Source organism: Toxorhynchites rutilus, chromosome 2 (genome assembly GCF_029784135.1).
Source record: "Toxorhynchites rutilus septentrionalis strain SRP chromosome 2, ASM2978413v1, whole genome shotgun sequence".
NCBI lineage: Eukaryota > Metazoa > Arthropoda > Insecta > Diptera > Culicidae > Toxorhynchites > Toxorhynchites rutilus.
The window spans coordinates 176,251,428-176,272,553 of NC_073745.1; the positions used below are offsets into that span (position 1 = coordinate 176,251,428).

The 21,126-nt window shown below is 40.2% G+C and overlaps 1 protein-coding gene across 4 annotated transcripts in view; it reads right to left on the reverse strand.

Annotated features, from left to right (window-relative positions):
* Window positions 1-21,126, reverse strand: part of LOC129771216 (protein vav) — a 297,434-nt gene that overhangs the window by 103,788 nt on the left and 172,520 nt on the right. The window lies entirely within an intron of this gene.

A 21,126-nucleotide genomic window follows, 5' to 3' on the forward strand; every position in this document is an offset into this window, starting at 1 on the left:
AAGTGCTATTAACAGGTGGTTATCGAGTTGGCATTAACCACTGGTGGGCTTCCAGTATCGAGGAAAATGTGGAAATATCTAATCGTTACTGAAAATAATCTGCCAGTTCCTCTGGGAATTTTCAAAATATATTCATGTGAAAGAATTTAATTGAATGTTTTCTATCCATGTAACACTGTGACCAAATATGTTTCAATCAAGTGCTATTAACAGGTGGTTATCGAGTTGGCATTAACCACTGGTGGGCTTCCAGTATCGAGGAAAATGTGGAAATAACTAATCGTTACTGAAAATAATCTGCCAGTTCCTCTGGGAATTTTCAAAATATATTCATGTGAAAGAGTTTAATTGAATGTTTTCTATCCATGTTACACTGTGACCAAATATGTTTCAATCAAGTGCTATTAACAGGTGGTTATCGAGTTGGTATTAACCACTGGTGGGCTTCCAGTATCGAGGAAAATGTGGAAATAACTAATCGTTACTGAAAATAATCTGCCAATCTCTGGGAATTTTCAAAATATATTCATGTGAAAGAGTTTAATTGAATATTTTCTATCCATGTAACACTGTGACCAAATACATTTGGTTTTGTGGTTTTTCAATCAATCGCAATCAACAGGATAGCTTCTGAAGATTATTCTTCCCCATCAGTAGGATATTTCCGTATCCAATATTGGATGCATAAAACCTTGTGCCTCCAACGTAACGCTCTCGTTTTCGAAGTTCTCCAAATATTCATTCATTCAGAATGAATTCAGATTCAACTTCATACAAATGATCTCTATATCAACGAGAGTCCTACGTCATCCTTGCGGTTATACCATAGATATAACCCACTTCCTGTTTTTTTCTTTTTCCTTTCCAATCGTGCTTCATTCTATTTCGCTGCTGCTCTGGTTGCCCGTTTTGGTCGGTACGATTTGAGGAGCACAAAATGGACCAATCAAAAATGGGCACATAGTGCATTTTGACAATGCTTGATATTTCACAATTATTCAATTATTTTTCTCAAGAAAAATGAAATGTTATTCGTTATGATAGATGCGTAGTTATATTTCCTATCAATTGATGCAAAAACCTTTGCGATCTATTGAGAAATACTCGAGTTATAAGCGTTCCAAATCTTGCATTTTTTCCTACTTTTTCAGTGCCTAGATTTCCATTTCACCCCCTATATCTTCCGGTTAGACGTAGTCCTACGTCAAAAAAAAAAATATGTCGAGCGAAAGTGAATCGGACGACGACCTCGAAAAAGAGTTGGAGGAGATTTATGGATTTTCTCCTGATGTATCTGAGGACATATGTTTCGCTGAAATGTGTAACCGGAAGTTATATCGCAATAAAAAAAAGACGGGTGGGTAATGTCGGGGACATAACCGGAGTGACGTAGGACTATACAAAGGGGACAGCTTTTGCTAAATATATATTTAAAATATATTGTTTTATTTCCTTCTCCTACGTGAATACCGACCTATCTACCTGAAAAATGGATTAGTTTACTGTTTACTCTTTATGAACATGTTGGGGGTTCTGAAAAGAACCTTTTGTGTTGTGTTTTTGCTTTTTTTACCAACTTTCTCAATTTTTTCTCACTATCTCATAGTTGATTCTTGATTTTTTTCTGAAGGCTTTGTACTTATTAAATGTTCAACGCCGGGCTTCTTTTGGCGTATGCACATATCGTACAATCAAAATGATGGCTGTGATAGGGAATGCATAGGTGGTCATCAGCTCATTCACTATCATATATTTCACTATTCAGCACATTACCGTACCTTAAACTGTGGTTTCGTAGACGAATGAATTGTAAGATTTGTATCTCCGCAAACAAAGTAAATACGAGGGTCACTATTTATATTTCGGGAATAGGAACAAAAACAAATAGTTAAGCTGCGAATATATTTTTATTGTTTTTCAAAGTACTCGCCACGATGATCGATACACTTTTGCATGCGCTTAAACCAATGTTCAAAGCATTTATTCCAATCGACACGAGCCTTTTTTTTAGCGATTGTCAAATTATGTGGGATCCAACGTGAACATAATTTTCGCACAACTAAGTGTTCATGTAAAATCGCATATATGCTGGTGGAACTAATGCTTAGGGATGCCTCAATCTCACAATAGGTTACATGACGATCTTGCTTAATCATTTCGTGCACAGCATCGATGTTTTCTGGCAGTACAGTCGATTTTGGACGACCTTCACGAAACTCGTCGGACAGCGAACTACGACCACGATTGAATTCACTATACCAGCGATACACAGTGGTTTTTGATGGAGCTTCATCGCCAAAAGTCAAATTAAGTTGATTGACGCACTCTTGTTGTGATAACCACGTCGAAAGTCGTAAAAAATCATCGTAAAAAATGTTCACGATTCAGTTCCATTTTTTTGCCGAGACCAAACTTTCAACTAAATATAAAATGAACAAATAGCGTCCGTATGACAAAATGTTCTGAGTACGTATATCGTCAAAAATGTCAAACTTTACGATGGAACCGTCAGATGGACTCACATGACATCAGTGTTGCCAATTCCCGAAATATAAATAGTGACCCTCGTAGAAATGAAAAAGAACTGAGGTTTTGGAGACGAACTCTACGATCTGTCGAGAATTAAAAGAGCTATAAGCGTTCTGAAAAACCAACAGTAAATTAACACAGGATTAAAGTCCTTTAAAATAAGAACAGAACAGCAGGAAATACATAGCTCATCATGTTGCTCCTTAGTTATGTTTCTATACAATGCAGATGTAACGTCAGTCAATTTTCAACATCAGTTATCAACCAAAGAAAGCAGTTGTTGCTACCGAGAAAATTCGTCAATGCCATCCTGCATACAATGTGTTGTAATTTGAAGCCACTTTTAATTCGGAAACCATGCATGGGTTTGTGAAAACTGAATGATCAATCAGTTTATATTATATGTCATATTATGTCACTTTAGAATGCTTTGGTATTGTGAAAACTTTTAATAAGTCTTCTTTGAAAGGTTTAATGGCCCTGAAAAGCGCCGTGTTTTACGGTGGCTGGTTTTGCCACCAAAGCAGTCTGTATAAACAATTCTTTTCCTTCTCCTGCCTGCTGCCGTTTTGCGATTGCGTTTGCCACTCGCTGAAACTAGTTGTTGCCACCGAACCGAATGTGCTCTGTTCTGTAGACGGGTTTTCTTATTGTCGTGAGCAGTTTTGCAAGCCAACTCGAGCACTCCGGCGGCCGAAATTCTATAACCGCTATTAGGTATATTGTGATGTGAAACGATGCCATACAACCACACTGATTTACGTTTTGAAAAAGAATGATATATTTTTCAGCGGATCCGCGCGTTTTGTACTTTAATCTAAAGAGTTTATTGTTCTGTTATTATTCGATATCCCCATCTTGTTCGGCTGAACCTTCCTGTTTAGCGATTGCGTTTACCACAGCTTTCACAGTTGGAAAATTTCTTCCCATCCAGCTTGTGACATGTTGTACAGTAAATTACATTTAATGCGACGTGCCGAAGCACCGCTCAGTGTCGCATTGGAGGCGATTTTAACCTGTAATTGAATTTTGCATTTGCGATGACAGTGGTACAGTGTCGACTTTCAATGTGGGGTCATAATTTGGACCCTGCACTCTATGTTTACAAAAATGTCCAACTAAATATGTCGCATTACATGACCGTCCAATTAGCTAAATGTCGAATAAGTTTTCAATCTGGAAACAATTTAAGAATTGGTGAAAATTGAATAATCGGAAAAGTCCCCAACCATCAATAAGCTCAGAACAACTGCCAAATTCTCATACTCATCATATCCTGAAAAACAGGATTATGAAAAAATCAATTTGTGTTTTATTATTATTGTGGATATTGTTTTAGAAAGCATTGAACTGTATTTCGTAAACTCTTTTTTGAAATGTTTAATGGCCCTGATAAGCGCCGTGTTTTATGGAATGGTTCCAATTTAGAAAACTTAGTACTCGTGGTTTTGAAAAAAAGCCATTTCGAACACCCTCGATGCCGCCTTGTTCTGGATTTGCCACCAAAGCAGTTTGTATAAACAACCAATTTTTTTTCTTCTGCGTCTGCCTGTTGAGGTCTTGATGTCTACCGAACCAAAGCGCGAGCAGTTTTGCCAGTCAACTCGATCACTTCGGCAGCCGAAACTCTATAACGGCTGCTAGGTGGACTGGTGCACTGACACTAACGCGCTCGGCCTAGCTACCCTTGCGGAGCAATTGGCGAATACACCTACGGGAAACTGCAGTCCAACGCGGTTCGAGCGGGATTTTGCCTTTCCTTTCACTTTTCCTCCTTTGCCATGTCCAGACATGGCTGCTTGTGTTAGTTTGATGATGTGATGTGATGCGAAACGATGTGGTGTACGGTTTGAATGAGAATTATCGCTACGGAAGGAAGGAAGGTATTGTATTATAGAGACTTTAAACTTTTGTAGTTCATTCGTCTCTAGCCTTGAGAAAGGCCCTTTGAAAACTCTACTCTACTCTATTACTCTACTCCAGCGCTACCACCTCCGCCCTCTTGCCTTGAGAAAGGCACTCGATCCCTCGCCGTCCAGCTCGTCCAGCAACGATGTTGTCCAGTCGGTGTCCACACAAAGAATGATCGTTACGGCAGCGGAGAGGGGATTTTTAAGCTGACTGGCTGGCTCGAGAATTACGCATGTGTGAGACTGCGACCAATGTTTCGTTCATTTTTTTCTTTTTCCTTTCCAATCGTGCTTCATTCTATTTCGCTGCTGCTGTGGTTGCCCGTTCTGGTCGGTACGATTTGAGGAGCACAAAATGGACCAATCAAAAATGGCCACATAGTGCATTTGGACAATGCTTGATATTTCACAATTATTCAATTATTTATCTCAAGAAAAATGAAATGTTATTCGTTATGATAGATGCGTAGATATATTTCCTATCAATTGATGAAAAAACCTTTGCGATCTATTGAGAAATGCTCGAGTTATAAGCGTTCCAAATCATGCATTTTTTCCTACTTGTTCAGTGCCTAGATTTCCATTTCACCCCCTATATCTTCCGGTTAGACGTAGTCCTACGTCAAAAATAAATTTGTTAGCAGTAGTACTTACCAGTACATTGCATTGCATTGTTTACATTTTGTTGAATTACTTCAAGGCGGCGGGTATGTTGATGACCCACTATTTCAGCGAAACATATGTCGAGCGAAATATTGAACTCCCGGCCCCGTTAGGCTGACGCCATATGAGCCTTAATAAAAATATATATTTTGGATTAAAAAAAAATAAAAAAAAAAATATGTCGAGCGAAAGTGAATCGGACGACGACCTCGAAAAAGAGTTGGAGGAGATTTATGGATTTTCTCCTGATGTATCTGAGGATGGTTTTGAAACAGATGCGGGATCGTTTGCCGGCAGCAATCCGGATTTATCCATAATCGATATTCTTGGGGCAAGTGACGACTATGATAAGGACAGTGAAACTGAACGGAATACATCTGAAAAAGACCTAGAACTCTGCGCCTCTGGTCTCCATAACCATAAGTTTTTAAATGTTAATTTTTGCGCTGGAAAATGTAATTGTTTTATAATGCTGTTACTTTTCATGGCACATACAGAACCGGTCGATGACAGAGAATTAGAGGAGACTTTTGAACTGTCCAATAATCTCGATGTATCTGAGGACGAGTTGGAAGCTGATCCAGAAGAATTGAACAGACGCAAATCGCTTTCAGTTTTCCTCGATAAGCTTTCGCTAAGAGAAAATGATCATGCTAGAGACGCTGGGACGGAAAAAAACTGCTTCGATAAATGAACCACAACCGTCTTCTTCGGGTCTCCAGAACCATAAGTATTTTTAAAAGATCTGTTATTTAGCCTGTATTAAAATATTAAGTTTTTCCGATTATCAGGCTACTTCTACAAAAAATGTTTGAAGTAAACCATTTATATTTGGTATGTATTTATTAGGGTAACTAGCTACTGAAGCTGCATCCGAAAAATGTAACATAGATACAGACACATCAAACGACGATCAGTCGGATGATGATTACTCTGAAATAGACCAATCAGATGAAGAAGAAACTGACTGGAAAAAAGACGATTGGCCCCAAAAACGTGAACAGTTTTGGTAATGTTCTTTTGCAAGCCTCGAATAATTTTCCGCACAACACGAAACCATCGGTTTATTTTGCAAAATTTTTCGATGACAGTGTAATAGAGCTGTTGTTTACACAAACAAACATGTACGCAGTTCAACAGTCGCCCACTTCTTGACTTATTGAACTCTGCATGCCAGAATGCTGCCAAATGCACATCATCGCAGTCAATTGATGAAGCGATGATTCAATTCAAAGGCCGATCCTCACTAAAACAGTATATGCCACTCAAGCCGGTAAAAAGAGGATATAAGGTCTGGGTCAGAGCCGACAGTGAAACAGGATACGTATTCCAATTTGATATTTATTTGGTCTGGGGGCACAAGTAGTAAAGCAGTTGACCCAGCAACTAATCCAAGATTGTTTTCAAGGTCATTTAAGTTTTGACAGATTTTTGACGTGGGACTCCGTCTAACCGGAGTATATAGGGGGTAAAATGAAAACAGAAACACAGAACATGCAGGAAAAAATGAAAGATTCCAAATGTTTATAACTCGAACATTTCTTACTGGATAGGAAAGATGTTTGCATCAATTGATACGGAATATTTCTACGCTTCTATCGCAATTAATAAAATGTTATTTATCATTAGATAAAAAATTAAATAACTGTAAAATGTTAAGCGTTATCTAAACGCCCAAACTACCTTGTTTTGATTGGCCCGATTTACGGTTTCCCCAACACAGCCATCAAAACCGAGCAGCCTTGGGGAAATCGGTATTGCAAATAGATGAAAGTATGGGTACTTTTGTTCTCATCGAAATGTGTTCCCTAACACAGACTTCAAAACCAAGCAGCATTAGAGAAATCGGCATTGCAAATACATGAAGGTCGGAGGTATTTTTGTTCCGACTGAACTGCGTTTCCCTAACACAGACTTCAAATCCATGGAGCGTAGGGAAATTGGCATTGCAAATTCATGCAGGTTGGGGGTATTTTTGTTCCGATTGAAATGTGTTTCTCTAACACCGACTTCAAATCCATGAAGCGTAAGGAAAGTTGGCATTGTAAATTCATGCAAGTCGGGGGCATTTTTGTTCCGGCTGAAATGTGTTTCCCCAATACAGACTTCGTAGCCAAGGTGTCTGGGGAAATTGGCGTTGCAAATACATGCAAATCGGGGGTATTTTTGTTCCGACTGAATTAAACAATCTTTCTACTCACAAAGCAAATATATTGAATTTAATTGAATTCGGAAATTGTTTCATTCAAACAAAAATTTAATCAATACAAACAAATGATTGCTAAACTAAGGTAGTCCCACGTCAACCTTGCGGTTATATCATAGGTATAACCCACCCATTTTTTACCTCCTACGAAATAGTACAATATCTATATGATCATGGAATTCACGTAACAGCTACAGTCAACTGTAACAGATCAGATCTTCCAGTTTTGATCAAACAACACTAAAATAAGTCACAATCGAAAAAAGGGTATACGTTTCAGAAGAGGTCAATATAAGTGGCGTGTGAAGAAAAACGTCGCTTTTGTAATGACGCAAGACGTCAAAATGGTTACACTATTGACTACAGCATTTCATCCACGTACCGAAAAATCCACATGTGAAAGAACGCAACATGATGGTACCGCTAAAACTCATCCATGTCCAAAAGCTATTGTGGAGTACATAAACAAAAGAAAAACCCTATGAGGTTGGAAGAAAAAGTAAGAAGTGGTGGATGCGAATTTTCTGTTTCTGCATGGATTTGGTTATCACAAAAAAACCAGAAAAAAAATTATAGGAGGTTGTGTCCAAGATACGACCGCATTGTTGACGTAGAACTACACTGTTATTTTATATAAGTCGCCATACATTGGTGGCTTGAAACTACTAGGAATATAAACACTTCTTATCATTTTGCGCTCGAAAAAAGTTTCATTACTTTCTCATGCTCGAGAGAAGCGCAGCTGTCACCCTTAGTGGAGGAAGTTTTGTTACTGGCAAGCGAAACCTAATTACATACAAAATTCCAGAAAGACATTTACTTCTTGGTGACTAAACAAGCGAAATAAACTCTTTTTGGTCATAACAACCTCGAAAACAGTAGCAATGCTTCATTATGATCAATATTAGCGCAAATGCAATCCTAGTTGAAGGCAGTTTTGCGCCTGGCACGCGAACCCAAATAATTCCAGTAAGACATTCAAGATGCTTGGTATTCCCCAAATAATTTTCTGGCGCACAAACTTATCGCCTGCTTCGCCATAATGTCAGTTTAATGCATTGATGATGCATTCTCAAAGGCAACAACGAAGCCCTTATGATGCCGGAAAACTTGTAGAGAAAACCAGCAATAAAAAGAGAAACAGGACCAGTAGTTGCTCTTCAACTCATATAGCAACTTCTAGGATCGGCAAAAGAACGAGAGTTGATGCGTCAGTAGATGCGTCTGATTTCAACCCACCGATGACCGCAGCATCATTTACAGTCTCAGAAATAGATAGGAGACATAACATCTCAACAATTGACCAGCGAGAACCCCTACTAAATTCTATAGTTGAACATAGTAACATCATCACAGCCTCTTGGTATAAGACCTCATCGCTCAACACGCTCAGCGGCGTCACCTTCACCTCGTTCTTGTAATGCAACAGTAACCTACTCCACTAGTAATCCAGAGATAGGCGCACCTGTGCCGGCCTCCTCATCTAGTTTCACAGGTAATGTGCCCTCTTGTATATGTCCGACCGAAGCCGGTCGAGATACTACACAACTGATTCGTTCTTCACCGATACCAGATGCAGATCTTAACCAACAACGGACAGCCACTACTATCAACACACTAACCTCTGGAATTAATTCCTGCATGGACAATGGGTCCGGATCACGAAACAACGCAAGTATCCAGCATTCTAGTAACACCGACGCTGTCTGTATCAGCAACAGTATCTGCACACCTACCGCTACACTCCCCACGCTCTCCGTTGCTCCGGTCGCTAAACGATCTGATTGGTTTTATTTGACACGATTCCTACCAACAGAGACAACTGGAAATATTGCTCTTTATATTTCGAAGAGATGCAGCGTTGAAGCTTCGAAAATTCGGTGCCATAAGTTAATCCGTCAAAATAGGGATGATGATATTCCGTTAACTTTCATTTCGTTCAAGTTAAGCGTTCCAGATTCGATAGTAAGCGTAATTTGTTCTAAAAACTTCTGGCCCAGAGGTGTGTCAATATCACCTTTCTCAAATCGTAAATCATTAACTAATGCAGTGCAACTTTTACCCTCTCGCAAGGATACTGCTGGCTCTGACCAGCAACTACAATCAGTCGCACAACAGAACGCTCAGTCGAGTCAGGCCGTTTTTTTATGCCTTCCTCCCACACCGAAAGCTCCTCAGAAATTGAACTAGGTAGCTCTGTCGTCACAACAACACAATCACTTGAGCCCTCAGGCAGATCGCAACCGATTAGTGCGAGCATCGCTGGTATGATTTACGAATTGGTTATCTATTACCAAAATGTCGGTGGTATGAATTCCACTATTTATGACTATCTTCAAGCTAGTTCTGATGCTTCTTACGACTTCATTGCACTCACTGAAACATGGCTTAATAGCAACACACTGTCTAAGCAGATTTTCGGTCCACTTTACAATGTCTACCGACTGGATCGATCTACGATGAACAGTAATAAACTTCATGGAGGTGGAGTCCTTCTGGCCATTCATTCAAGAATTCATTCTCGTGAATTGCTTCCCCCTAATGGGCCTAAGATTGAGCAGATCTGGGTGACTGTGTCGCTGAGCCTCCACACTATCTTCATCGGAGTTGCATACGTTCCACCTGACCTCACAAATGATTCATCTGTGATTGAACAACATATTTCATCGTTAATTTGGATTACTGAACAAATGAAACCTAAAGACAATATTATCTTGCTGGGTGACTATAATCTACCAGGCATTAAATGGATCCTCAACACATCGAATTATTATCACCCTGATATCCTGCATTCGACTATGCACCACCAGACCGAGTGTCTACTCGACAGTTTTAGCTTCGCTGGACTATGTCAATTGAATGGAATCGTCAATGCAAACAACCGCATACTTGACTTATGCTTCACCAATACTGAGCTCATTTCAAACACAACAGTGATCGAGTCACCGTTTCCTTTGGTGAAAGTGTGTCATCATCACCCTCCGCTCCTCATTTCGTTGCATGTCTCGCCACCACTCATGTTTGCAAGCACAGCTGAATCGGTCCATTACAACTTCAACAAGGCTGACTTTCTATCAATGAATAGATTTTTTCTGAACATTGATTGGAACGCCATTTTAGATGCATGTGATGTTGAATCTGGCTCTCTTGCTTTATCGAATGTGTTGCTCTATGCAATTGACCAGTTTCTCCCGAAGAAAAGAATCCATAATATTCAGCAACCTCCGTGGTCAAATCGTAATCTGAAACATTTGAAAGCAGCGAAGAGATCCACTTTGAGAAATTTCACTAGATTTCGCTCGTATTATTGGAAAACCCGTTACGCGCTGGCCAACAGCAATTACAAACGTCTTAACAAAGTTTTATTTGCCAGTTATCAGAACCGCGTGCAATCCACTTTAAAATGTAACCCCAAGAGATTTTGGGAATTTGTCAACAACCAAAAGAGAGAGTCCGGTCTACCGACTGTGATGACACGTGGAAATGTAGTAGCTTCCAGCAGAGAAAGTATCTGTGAGCTGTTCCGGTGCCAATTCAAGAGTGTTTTCGTCAAGGAATGTCTTAATCATGAGCAAATTGTCTCCGCAACCGCTAATATACCTCATCTTGCAACGTTTGGATCACCACCTATAATTAACCAGAACATCGTCAAAGACGCCTGCCATAAGCTGAAACGTTCTTCCAACCCTGGACCAGACGGAGTCCCCTCCATTGTTTTGAAAAGGTGTACCGATAGTTTGTCTTACCCACTGAGTCTTCTTTTCAATCTCTCCATAGATTCTGGCATATTTCCAGATATATGGAAAAAGGCTTATGTCTTCCCGGTTTTTAAGAAAGGCAGCAAGAAAGAAGTGCAGAACTACAGAGGGATCGCTTGCTTATGTGCAATATCTAAGCTACTAGAGCTCATCGTCTTGGATTACATCTCCTACACATGCAAGAGCTATATAGCTGAACAACAACATGGATTTATTTCGAAGCGATCAACAACTACAAACCTAGTTGTTTACACATCATTTATTAGTCGCGTTATCAAATAGATGCAGTTTACACCGATTTTTCGGCGGCTTTCGATACCATCAATCACCAGTTAATAATTGCCAAACTTAATCGTCTCGGTTTCAACGGCTCCTTTCTTAAATGGTTGCAATCCTATCTGGTAAATCGACAGATGTCTGTTAAAATTGGTGACACTATTTCCAAGACCTTCAGTGTTACTTCGGGTGTTCCCCAAGGAAGTCACTTAGGACCATACATTTTCCTGCTATTTCTGAACGACATCAATTTTGTTTTGGATTGTCAAAAATTGTCTTACGCAGACGACTTTAAATTGTACTATTTAATTAATAGTGAAAATGATGCAGCATTTCTACAGTCGCAAATCGATGCATTTGCTGCTTGGTGTGACAAAAATAGAATGATTCTAAACCCCACCAAATGCTCAATTATTTCATTCTCGCGTAAACGCACTACAGTCCACTTCAATTACAAGTTGCAGGGCTGTATATTACAACGAGTCAATTGTGTCAAGGACCTAGGAGTTATGCTCGACTCTAGGCTTACATTTCGTGAGCACATTGCATATATAACGATGAAATCAACCAAAATGCTCGGATTTATGTTTCGTGCAACAAAACACTTCAGGGACATACACTGCATAAAGGCCGTATATTGTTCCCTCGTTCGTTTGATACTCGAGTATGCATCAATTGTTTGGTCACCATACTATCAAAACAGCATTCTGCGGCTAGAAGCTATCCAGCGCAAATTTGTTAAATTTGCTCTACGAAATCTACCTTGGAGTGATCCCAGCAACCTTCCCAGTTACGAACATCGCTGCAGACTCATCGGGCTTGATTCTTTGTGTAATCGCCGCAACCTTGCCAGAATATGTTTCATTTCCGACTTGATACTGTCGCACATAGACTGTTCAGAGCTTTTACAACTTGTGAACTTTAATATCCAGCAAAGGAATCTGAGATCTCATAACTTCCTCCAGATACCGTTTTCACGCACGAATTACGGATACTACGAGCCAATGTCGAGTATGTGTCGAGAGTTCAATAGACACAGTATTTATTTTGACCTCGGTATATCACGCACATCACTTAGAAAGAGATACATCTCTTCGATCACAAATACTCCGTCTAGTTATTAAGTTTTTAATTATAATTTAGTACGTAAGCGTCATTTGGGTTCTGTATACCCGTTAATTTGTCGAATAAATAAATAAATAAAAACAAACGATGTTAACAGCTTGGAAAAAAGTCACAGGAGGGTTGTGTCCGAGACACGACCGCATAGTTCACGTAGGATTCCGTTAGGCGGCGGTGACACTGGATGCAGAAAAGTGGTCGTACGAATTGTATGCAATAGTGAAGCTAAACAACCACATTGAGTTGTATTTGTGTGGTTACATTGCTTCCCCCTTGCTTCGTTCGTATTCGTCAGCTTCTATCGAACAAAATTGTTTGTTTCTATTCGTACAATCAAATTTTCGTGCGTACTCCTATCCAAAGTAACCTTAGCCTTAGGCTATATGTTGATTTTGGAATTTCGAAGAATTACATTGTTAAACTCTTTGATAGTAATTTGGTGGCCCTGAAAAGGGCAACTTTGTTTGGTTGTTGGGTATTGTTTATTCACTCCACTAGTGTTTACCAAGTGATGATGACAGAAGTATCGTAAACAGTCGTTGGGTGGTGCGTATCAGATAAAAGATGCTGAAGTGGAATGAGATATGATGAAAACCGCCCTCTGTGACCTTAGACGAGATGCCTCATGTATTATGTATGGATGAAATAAAGAAAAAAAAACGAACAGTCCGTTCTCGAAAACACCTTGGTTTTTATTAATGAAAATTGAAATAAATCGTTTCATATATGTAACAAAGGCTCTGTTACGCCCTAGCTGCCTGCATGGACTCCTCTAGTCCTCTCAGGGTCGGCTCAATCACAGCCAGTAAAATTAACTCGAAAAGGGGGAACACACGTGGTTTATATTGTTCGACGGCTTTTATTCAATTAATCCTATCGTCCCTATTTCCCTAGCTCGTTTACACTTTACTCACAGGTGTTTGGTGTAGTGTGTCTGGGCCCGCCGTTGACTCCTCTGGTCGCTGCTGCGGTACCTGTCCTGGACGTCGTTCTGGATTTGGGTCTGCCGCTTACCGGAATATCCGGTTCGGTTGACTTCAGGTTATGTGGATTCTGCTTTACGGGTTTATGGATTCTGCTTCACGAGTTTGTTGCGATTTCTATACCAGGATGTGTGTTCACTGGAGTATCCTACTCTGTTCTGTCCGGGTAGTATCCGGGTTCAATCCGGGAGCTCACCTGCTCGGTTGGATACCCGCGCAACAGGAGCACGGACGACGACACAGACAAAATGATCTATCGTCACTAGATGATGTGGGTGGGTTTAGTTTCGCCACACCATTTGTAGCGCTATTCGATGTTCGCGCAAATTCCAATAGACGTTCGGTCCTTATAAATCCGTGTAACAAAAACTTCTACTTTACAAGTTGAGGTTGAATAGAAACTCTTTTTGTGAGCGCGTCTGGTCTTGTTCCGGTGGCTCAAGCAAGTGCCCGAGTCAATCATGGCGAAACTCCGAGGAGCCCGCTGAGTCACATTCGGATCGAGTCACCATGCATCTCGTACAGTCGTACCAACCGTTGGGATGAATATGTGTGTCGTATTGTGTTGTATGGGCTGTATATAAAACCTAAGTTTGTGTTGTATGTATCTCTACCTTATGCCGTCTTCCTAAGATCTAGATAACTTTTTTTTTAAATTTATTTATTATTTTTATTCATTATATTCATGTTTTCTTTATCAATCGTATATATTTGTATATGTGTTCTGTCTAGCTATGAGTGTGTTCCACCGTTTTTTGATGAAAAATTCAATTTATTTATAACCGTGGGAGGAGACGAAGCCTCAAACAACCCGAGCAAACAGGTGACCTGTCACATATATCAAGTCATTTTTAACACAACTGCTACCATATACAATTTTACACTTACACTTGTGCTAAATGTTTCATAATACACGATCGGTCATTGATATGAAATTTTACGAAGCAACCAACATTAAAGTTTCAAATTTAAATTTTATTTGCTAGAATTTATCGTTCCACTCACCCTACATACAATATAAAAATGCCCCCGACTTGCATATATTTGCAATGCCGATTTCCCTCGGGCAGCTTGGTTTTGATGTCTCTGTTAGGGAACATATTGCATTAGGAACAAAAGTTGCCCCTACCACTATGTATTTGAAATGCCGATTTCCCCCAGGCAGCTTGGTTTTGATGTCTCTGTTAGGGAACCCCCGCATGTGTCGTCAATTTCGTCCAATTAGAAGTGGATATTTCCGTTAGGGTAGGGGTTGAGATTTTTCAATTATTCCATAATTAGTTTCATGACATATATTATTTTATTCAATATAAAAAAATGTTATGGAGTGCCGAAATCGATTGACGCAAAAATTTCATCTATCCATCGTGAAATGACTGAGCAATAAGCGTTTAAAAATGGACAATTTTCACGATGTGCTCGTTTTTAGATTTTCAATTTGTACCCTAATATGTTCCCGAAAGACGTAATCCTACGTCAAAAACAGTATTTTTGATCGGTTTTATATAGTTTTTGTGGTAAGTGGAAAACAGTAAAATAAACTCTTTTGTTTCAAAACAAATTGATAGTCCTGAGAAGGACTGGAATGGTTTAATGGGTTGTACGGAATCTGCTGCGTTTCAGTCGGAAGTATCAGTTTAGTTTTGAGAGCGGTAGCTTTTACGGATTCGCTGATGCTTTCCTTGACTTTGGCGCCATCGGCTTCTGTGCGTCGATTTGCGAGGGTTTGATTGGCACCACCACGACGAGTTAAACGACGAATAGCGAGTGTGATACGATGCGATGCAATGCACTTCGCTCCTCTGCCTCCTTTGCCGCATCCAATTGTTGATGTGAAGAGGAGCGCATCAGCAATGCACACTAGATTTAATTCGATGCTCTCCGCTGCTTCCTCTTCTTTGCTCCCTTTGCCGCACCGCATCCATCGTTAGTTGCCGATGGCTTCCTCTCCTTTGCCGCACCGTATGGCGTTGGTTGATTCGTAGAGCACTGCACACTAGAAGCCCAGATGTTTGCCGATCTGAGCGTTGAACGAGAATGAGAAATCCAGGTAAGGTAAGGTAAGGTATTGTATTATTGAGACTTTAAACTTTTTCAGTTCATTCGTCTCTAGCCTTGAGAAAGGCCCTTTGAAAACTCTACTCTACTCCAGCACTACCACCTCCACCCTCTTGCCTTGAGAAAGGCACTCGATTCCTCGCCGTCCAGCTCGTCCAGCAACGATGTTGTCCAGTCGGTGTCCACACAAAGGGAGAAATCCAAAAATTCTACCGTCCTTTTATATCAGTTGGTATGTGAGAAATAGGCGCCCCCCACTCGCTCGCCATGCAAATATTTGACTTATCGGGGAACGAAAGGAGCGAAGCAGACGAAATAGAAATGACGTCAATTTCGACCAATCAGTACTGTTTGGATAGGGGTTGAGATTTTTCAATTGTTCGATAGTTAATTACATGATATATATTATTTTATTCAAGGTGAAAAATTGTTATAGAGTGCTGCAGTGTTTTGATGTAAAAATCTCATCAATCCGTCATGAAATTACTGAGCAATAAGCGTTTGAAATTGGACATTTTTCACGATGTGATCGATATTCGTTTTTCAATTTGTACCCCAATATGTTCCCGAAAGACGTAATCCTACGTCAAAAAACTGAATTATGCCACACAGCTTGTACACTGCTGTAACACCCATCGATGCGAATTCGCTGATGAGTTTGTCAAGAGCGACCGCCTTCATCACCACTGGGGGAGCTTGATTTTGGTTGCTGCCTGGGTAACGGCGTTTACGTTTTCGACCGACGCGCCGAAATCGACTACTTCGCTGTTGTTCGATGCGGTGTCACACTCGCGTAAGCTCGGTTCAGTGCGAGCGCTTCTCACTGCACCAACATCGCGTGCATCATCAGATAGAGATGTGCCATCCGCTCATAAGCTGTTCATTCGAATCGCTTCATCATAGTGAGCGGATTCGGATCGGCTCGCAATCAAAACAACGCAGCTCATCAGCTCATTACGGAGCTGGAGAGCTGATGAGCTGTTGAGCTGTTGAGCTGATGAGCTGCTGAGCTGCTGAGCTGCTGAGCTGATGAGCTGCTGAGCTGATGAGCTGATGAGCTGTTGAGCTGATGAGCTGCTGAGCTGATGAGCTGCTGAGCTGATGAGCTGATGAGCTGCATAGCTGTGGAGCGCAAAAGCAGCAGAGAGTGTGAATTTTGAGACGCGGAAGAATTTTTCGTCTCCCGCGCTTTATGATATGACGTCAGTTTGTTTTCGTGTGTCCCTCTTCGTTCTTTAGCTTTAGCAGAGATGCCAGAGAGGAAAAAGGTTTTTGTTTTGAAGATATTCAATCGTTCCATTAAATTTTTCTTACATCGCCAAACAAAATAATAAAAATTATTATATGCTTCTAAAATTGTGTGGACAGCCGCAAAATTCAATTGAGCTGAAGAGCTGTTCCGAATGAGCAGCTCACTTGTATGAGCTGGACGGCTCTGAGCCGCTCACCATGATGAGCTGATTTGCCCATCTCTATCATCAGATGACGCTTGCCTCGAAATTTTATTGCTCCTGGCAATGCGATCGTTTTTGGCAGGGCTCGAGCCTGCCTTCCTCTTCTTCTTGCTCATCACACATTACGCGAAGCGTCCAATTTATGACGCGGAAAGAAAAACACACGATACAAATAACTCGAAAAATGAACAGAAAAACCAAACGACGATATCTAAGTTGGATTACCACTGGTGGGGTCCAATCTTACATCGAAGCGCAGCGAAAGCAAAGTGAACTGCATTGCTCAACAGTCCGATGCCGAATGAAAGTTTGCCTCAGCGATATCCACTGTTTATACTCTAGGCAAGTATTCCCCTTCATTCTTCTACTTTTCCTTTGTTCACGGAGACTTTAAATCCTACGGAAACGCTTAAAGTTTTCATGAATTTTAACCATTTACAAACTAGGGGATATATTAAACATATTAAACAAAACTTACGGAATTTCCGATTCGTTTAGTATGTAAATCGCCAAAATCAGTTCGCGACAAAAATAGTTATTAACGTTAACTTTATTTCATAAAAACGTGACCTGTTTTCTGATTTAACACCCTTAATGAAAGACGTAGTTCTACGTCAAAAACGAGTTCCAGACAACCTACGTCTTACGGATGTTGGAAGTCATCAGTTGGAGCAGCTACCAGAGTACCGCCGCTGCCGCTTGTGTAGTACGAAAACCAGGAATAAAAGATCAAGAATACAATGCACTAAGTGTAAGATAACGCTTTGTGCAACACCGTGTTTCAGATTGTTCCATGAAGAGCATAATCTTTCATAAAAAGCTCCAGCCAATAGTGGCAAAATTATTGTCATGTTTCAAACTGTTTTTATAAGAATAAACAAAGGTGTAATAACCTGAAAATTTTTTTAGTATAGGGTTTTTCACCAATTACGGAACGCCAAAAATTGAACTGAATTGACTCCTTTCCTCCTCTTCGAAACGTTTTTTTCTTTACTAAATGCATTCAAAATATCGTATCATCATAGTCCCTCTCTCCCACATCAACGTTACGTAATCTGTGAATGAACCCTTAAGTGTAGGTTGATTAACGTAAAGTATGTCACGTATATTTCCAACAATCATCCTTTGCTTATCATGCATTTTGTATGGAACTTAATATTTATTGTACGCATCGTCACAACTTACAATGGGGTGATACACAAATGACGTCACGCAAAAAAGCATTTTCAACCCCCTCCCCCTTGTCACACTTTTTGTATGAATCTTAATTCTGATTTGTATGAATCGTCACGGTTCAAAAAACCTCACTCCCCCTTGGAGCCCCAACATCTGCCCCTCCCCCCTAAAAATGTTACATATTTTTTGTTTGATTCTTTCCTTAGGCTCATGAAACGGTTGGGGCCTCTCTAGAAGTGGCAGCTATATTGCAACCAAGATTTAACGCTAGACGGGCTAGGTGGCAATTATATTGCCATCAAGATTTTACGCTAGACAGCCCAGGTGGCAATTGTATTACCACCAACATTTTACGCTAGACGGGCAGTGGTAACTATATTGCCACCAATTTTTTCTATGTTTTTAATTGTTTTGAGTATTGAAAAAAATTGTTTTGTGTATATTAGCACTAAAACATGTCGTTGCATTGGAGTTTGCGTTGATTACATGCGTAGTTCTCACGGCCCGTTAAAGGGTTAAATATTATAGAATAGCATGTAGAAGGTGTCGGGGCGAGTTAGCCCTTTTGGTGAACAGCAGCAACGAGCGGCTGATCTGGCAGCACTGATTGACGAAGAAGTTAGTTGAGAACAGAAGTTAATCGCGACGACATCGTTTGTGAAGCTTGTGTGTGTGTGGAAAAAAAGATTGGTTATAAAGGTTGAATTTTATGCGTTATAATTTCGTCGATCCGACATATTTGGCGACGAGGATAAAAAAGTGACTAATTGAAAGTGATCTTCTTTTTTTTTCAGGAAAAAGTGGTCTGATACAAGTGCGCGTCCGTGCGATAACTTCCGCCCGGTTAGAATCTAGGTGATCGTTATTTTGAATTGCTAGAAGGAAAATATCTCCAGAACGAAAACGAGCTCAACCGGTGTTTGAGCAAGCGTAAGTAGGAATAGAAATAATAAAGAAAAAGACGGGTGGGTAATGTCGGGGACATAACCGGAGTGACGTAGGACTATACAAAGGGGACAGCTTTTGTTAAATATTTATTTTAAATATATTGTTTTATTTTCTTCTCCTACGTGAATACCTACCTATCTACCTGAAAACTGGATTAGTTTACTGTTTACTCTTTATGAATATGTTGATGGTTCTGAAAAAAAACCTTTGGTGTTGTGTTTTTGTTATCACTCGATATCCCCATCTTGTTCGGCTAAACCTTTCTTTTTAGCGATTGCATTTGCCACTCGCCACAGCTTTCACAGTTGGAAAATTTCTTCCCATCCAGCTTGTGACATATTGTTTAACCTGTAATTGAACATTTGCGATGACAGTGGTACAATGTCGACTTTCAATGTGGGGTCATAATTTGGAGCCCGCACTCTATGTTTACAAGAATGTCCAAATAAATATGTCGCATTACATGTCCGTCCAATTAGTTAAATGTCGAGATAAGTGTAAATTACTGTACTTTCAATCTAGAAGCAATTTAAGAATTGGTGAAAATCAATAAGCTCAGAACAACTGCCATATTCACATACTCATCATATCCTGGCAAACAAATTATGAAGAAATCAATTTGTGTTTTATTATTATTTTGGATATTGTTTTAGAAAGCATTGAACTGTATTTCCTAAACTCTTTTTTGGAAGGTTTAATGGCCCTGAAAAGCGCCTTGTTTTATGGAATGGTTTCAATTTAGAAAACTTAATACTCGTGGTTTTGAAAAAAAAAACATTTCGAATGCCCTCGATGCCGCTTTGTTCTGGATTTGCCACCAAAGCAGTTTGTATAAAGAACAAACTTTTTTCTTCCGCTACCAGCTGTCGTTTTGCGATTGCGTTTGCCATTCGCCACTCGCTGCAACTGCCTGTTGTCTTGATGTCCACCGAACCGAATGTGTAGTGTTCCGAATGCGGGTTTTCTTATCGTCGCGAGCAGCTTTATCAGCCAACTCGATCACTTCGGCGGCCGAAACTATATAACGCCGGCTGGGTGGACTGGTGCACTAGTACGCGCTCGGCCTAGCTACCCTTGCGGGGAACTCCAGATCAACACGGTTCGAGCGGGATTTTGCCTTTCCTTCACTTTTCCTCCTTTACCATGTCCAGACATGGCTGCTTGGGTTGGTTTGTTGATGAGTTGTGATGCGAACCGATGTGGTGTACGGTTTGAATGAAAATGATCGTTACGGCAGCGGGGCGGGGATTTTTAAGCTGACTGGCTGGCTCGAGAATTACGCATGTGTGAGACTGCGACCAATGTTTCGTTCATTTTTTTCTTTTTCCTTTCCAATCGTGCTTCATTGTATTTCGCTGCTGCTCTGGTTGCCCGTTTTGGTCGGTACGATTTGAGGAGCACAAAATGGACCAATAAAAAATGGGCACTTAGTGCATTTTGACAATGCTTGATATTTCACAATTATTCAATTATTTATCTCAAGAAAAATTAAATGTTATTCATTATGATAGATGCGTAGATATATTTCCTATCAATTGATGCAAAAACCTTTGCGATCTATTGAGAAATGCTCGAGTTATAAGCGTTCCAAATCTTTTTTTCCTACTTGTTCAGTGCCTAGATTTCCATTTCACCCCCTATATCTTCCGGTTAGACGTAGTCCTACGTCAAAAAAAAACAAATAAGTCATCAGTTCTCAGTGATTTGATCACATAACTTTTGGATGTGCATTCCCAGTGTTATTTTTATTCATGCAAATGATGGTGTGGGGCATACGCCCTTAAAGCGATGAGAAGGCAAATAATGCAAGTCACGAGTAAGGGGGGACCTATGGTTGTTCGCGGCGTTGAGAAATTTGGTTATGTACCACTATTGTAACCGTAGCGCCATGGTTATGTACCAAGATGGAAAGTGCATGATAATAATGGTTATGTACCAAGACGGAGAGTGAATGATATTATTGGTTGTGTACCAAGGTGGAAAACGACCGATAGTGCTGGTTGTGTACCAGGAGAAATTAGTTGAATGTGGTTGTGTACCAAA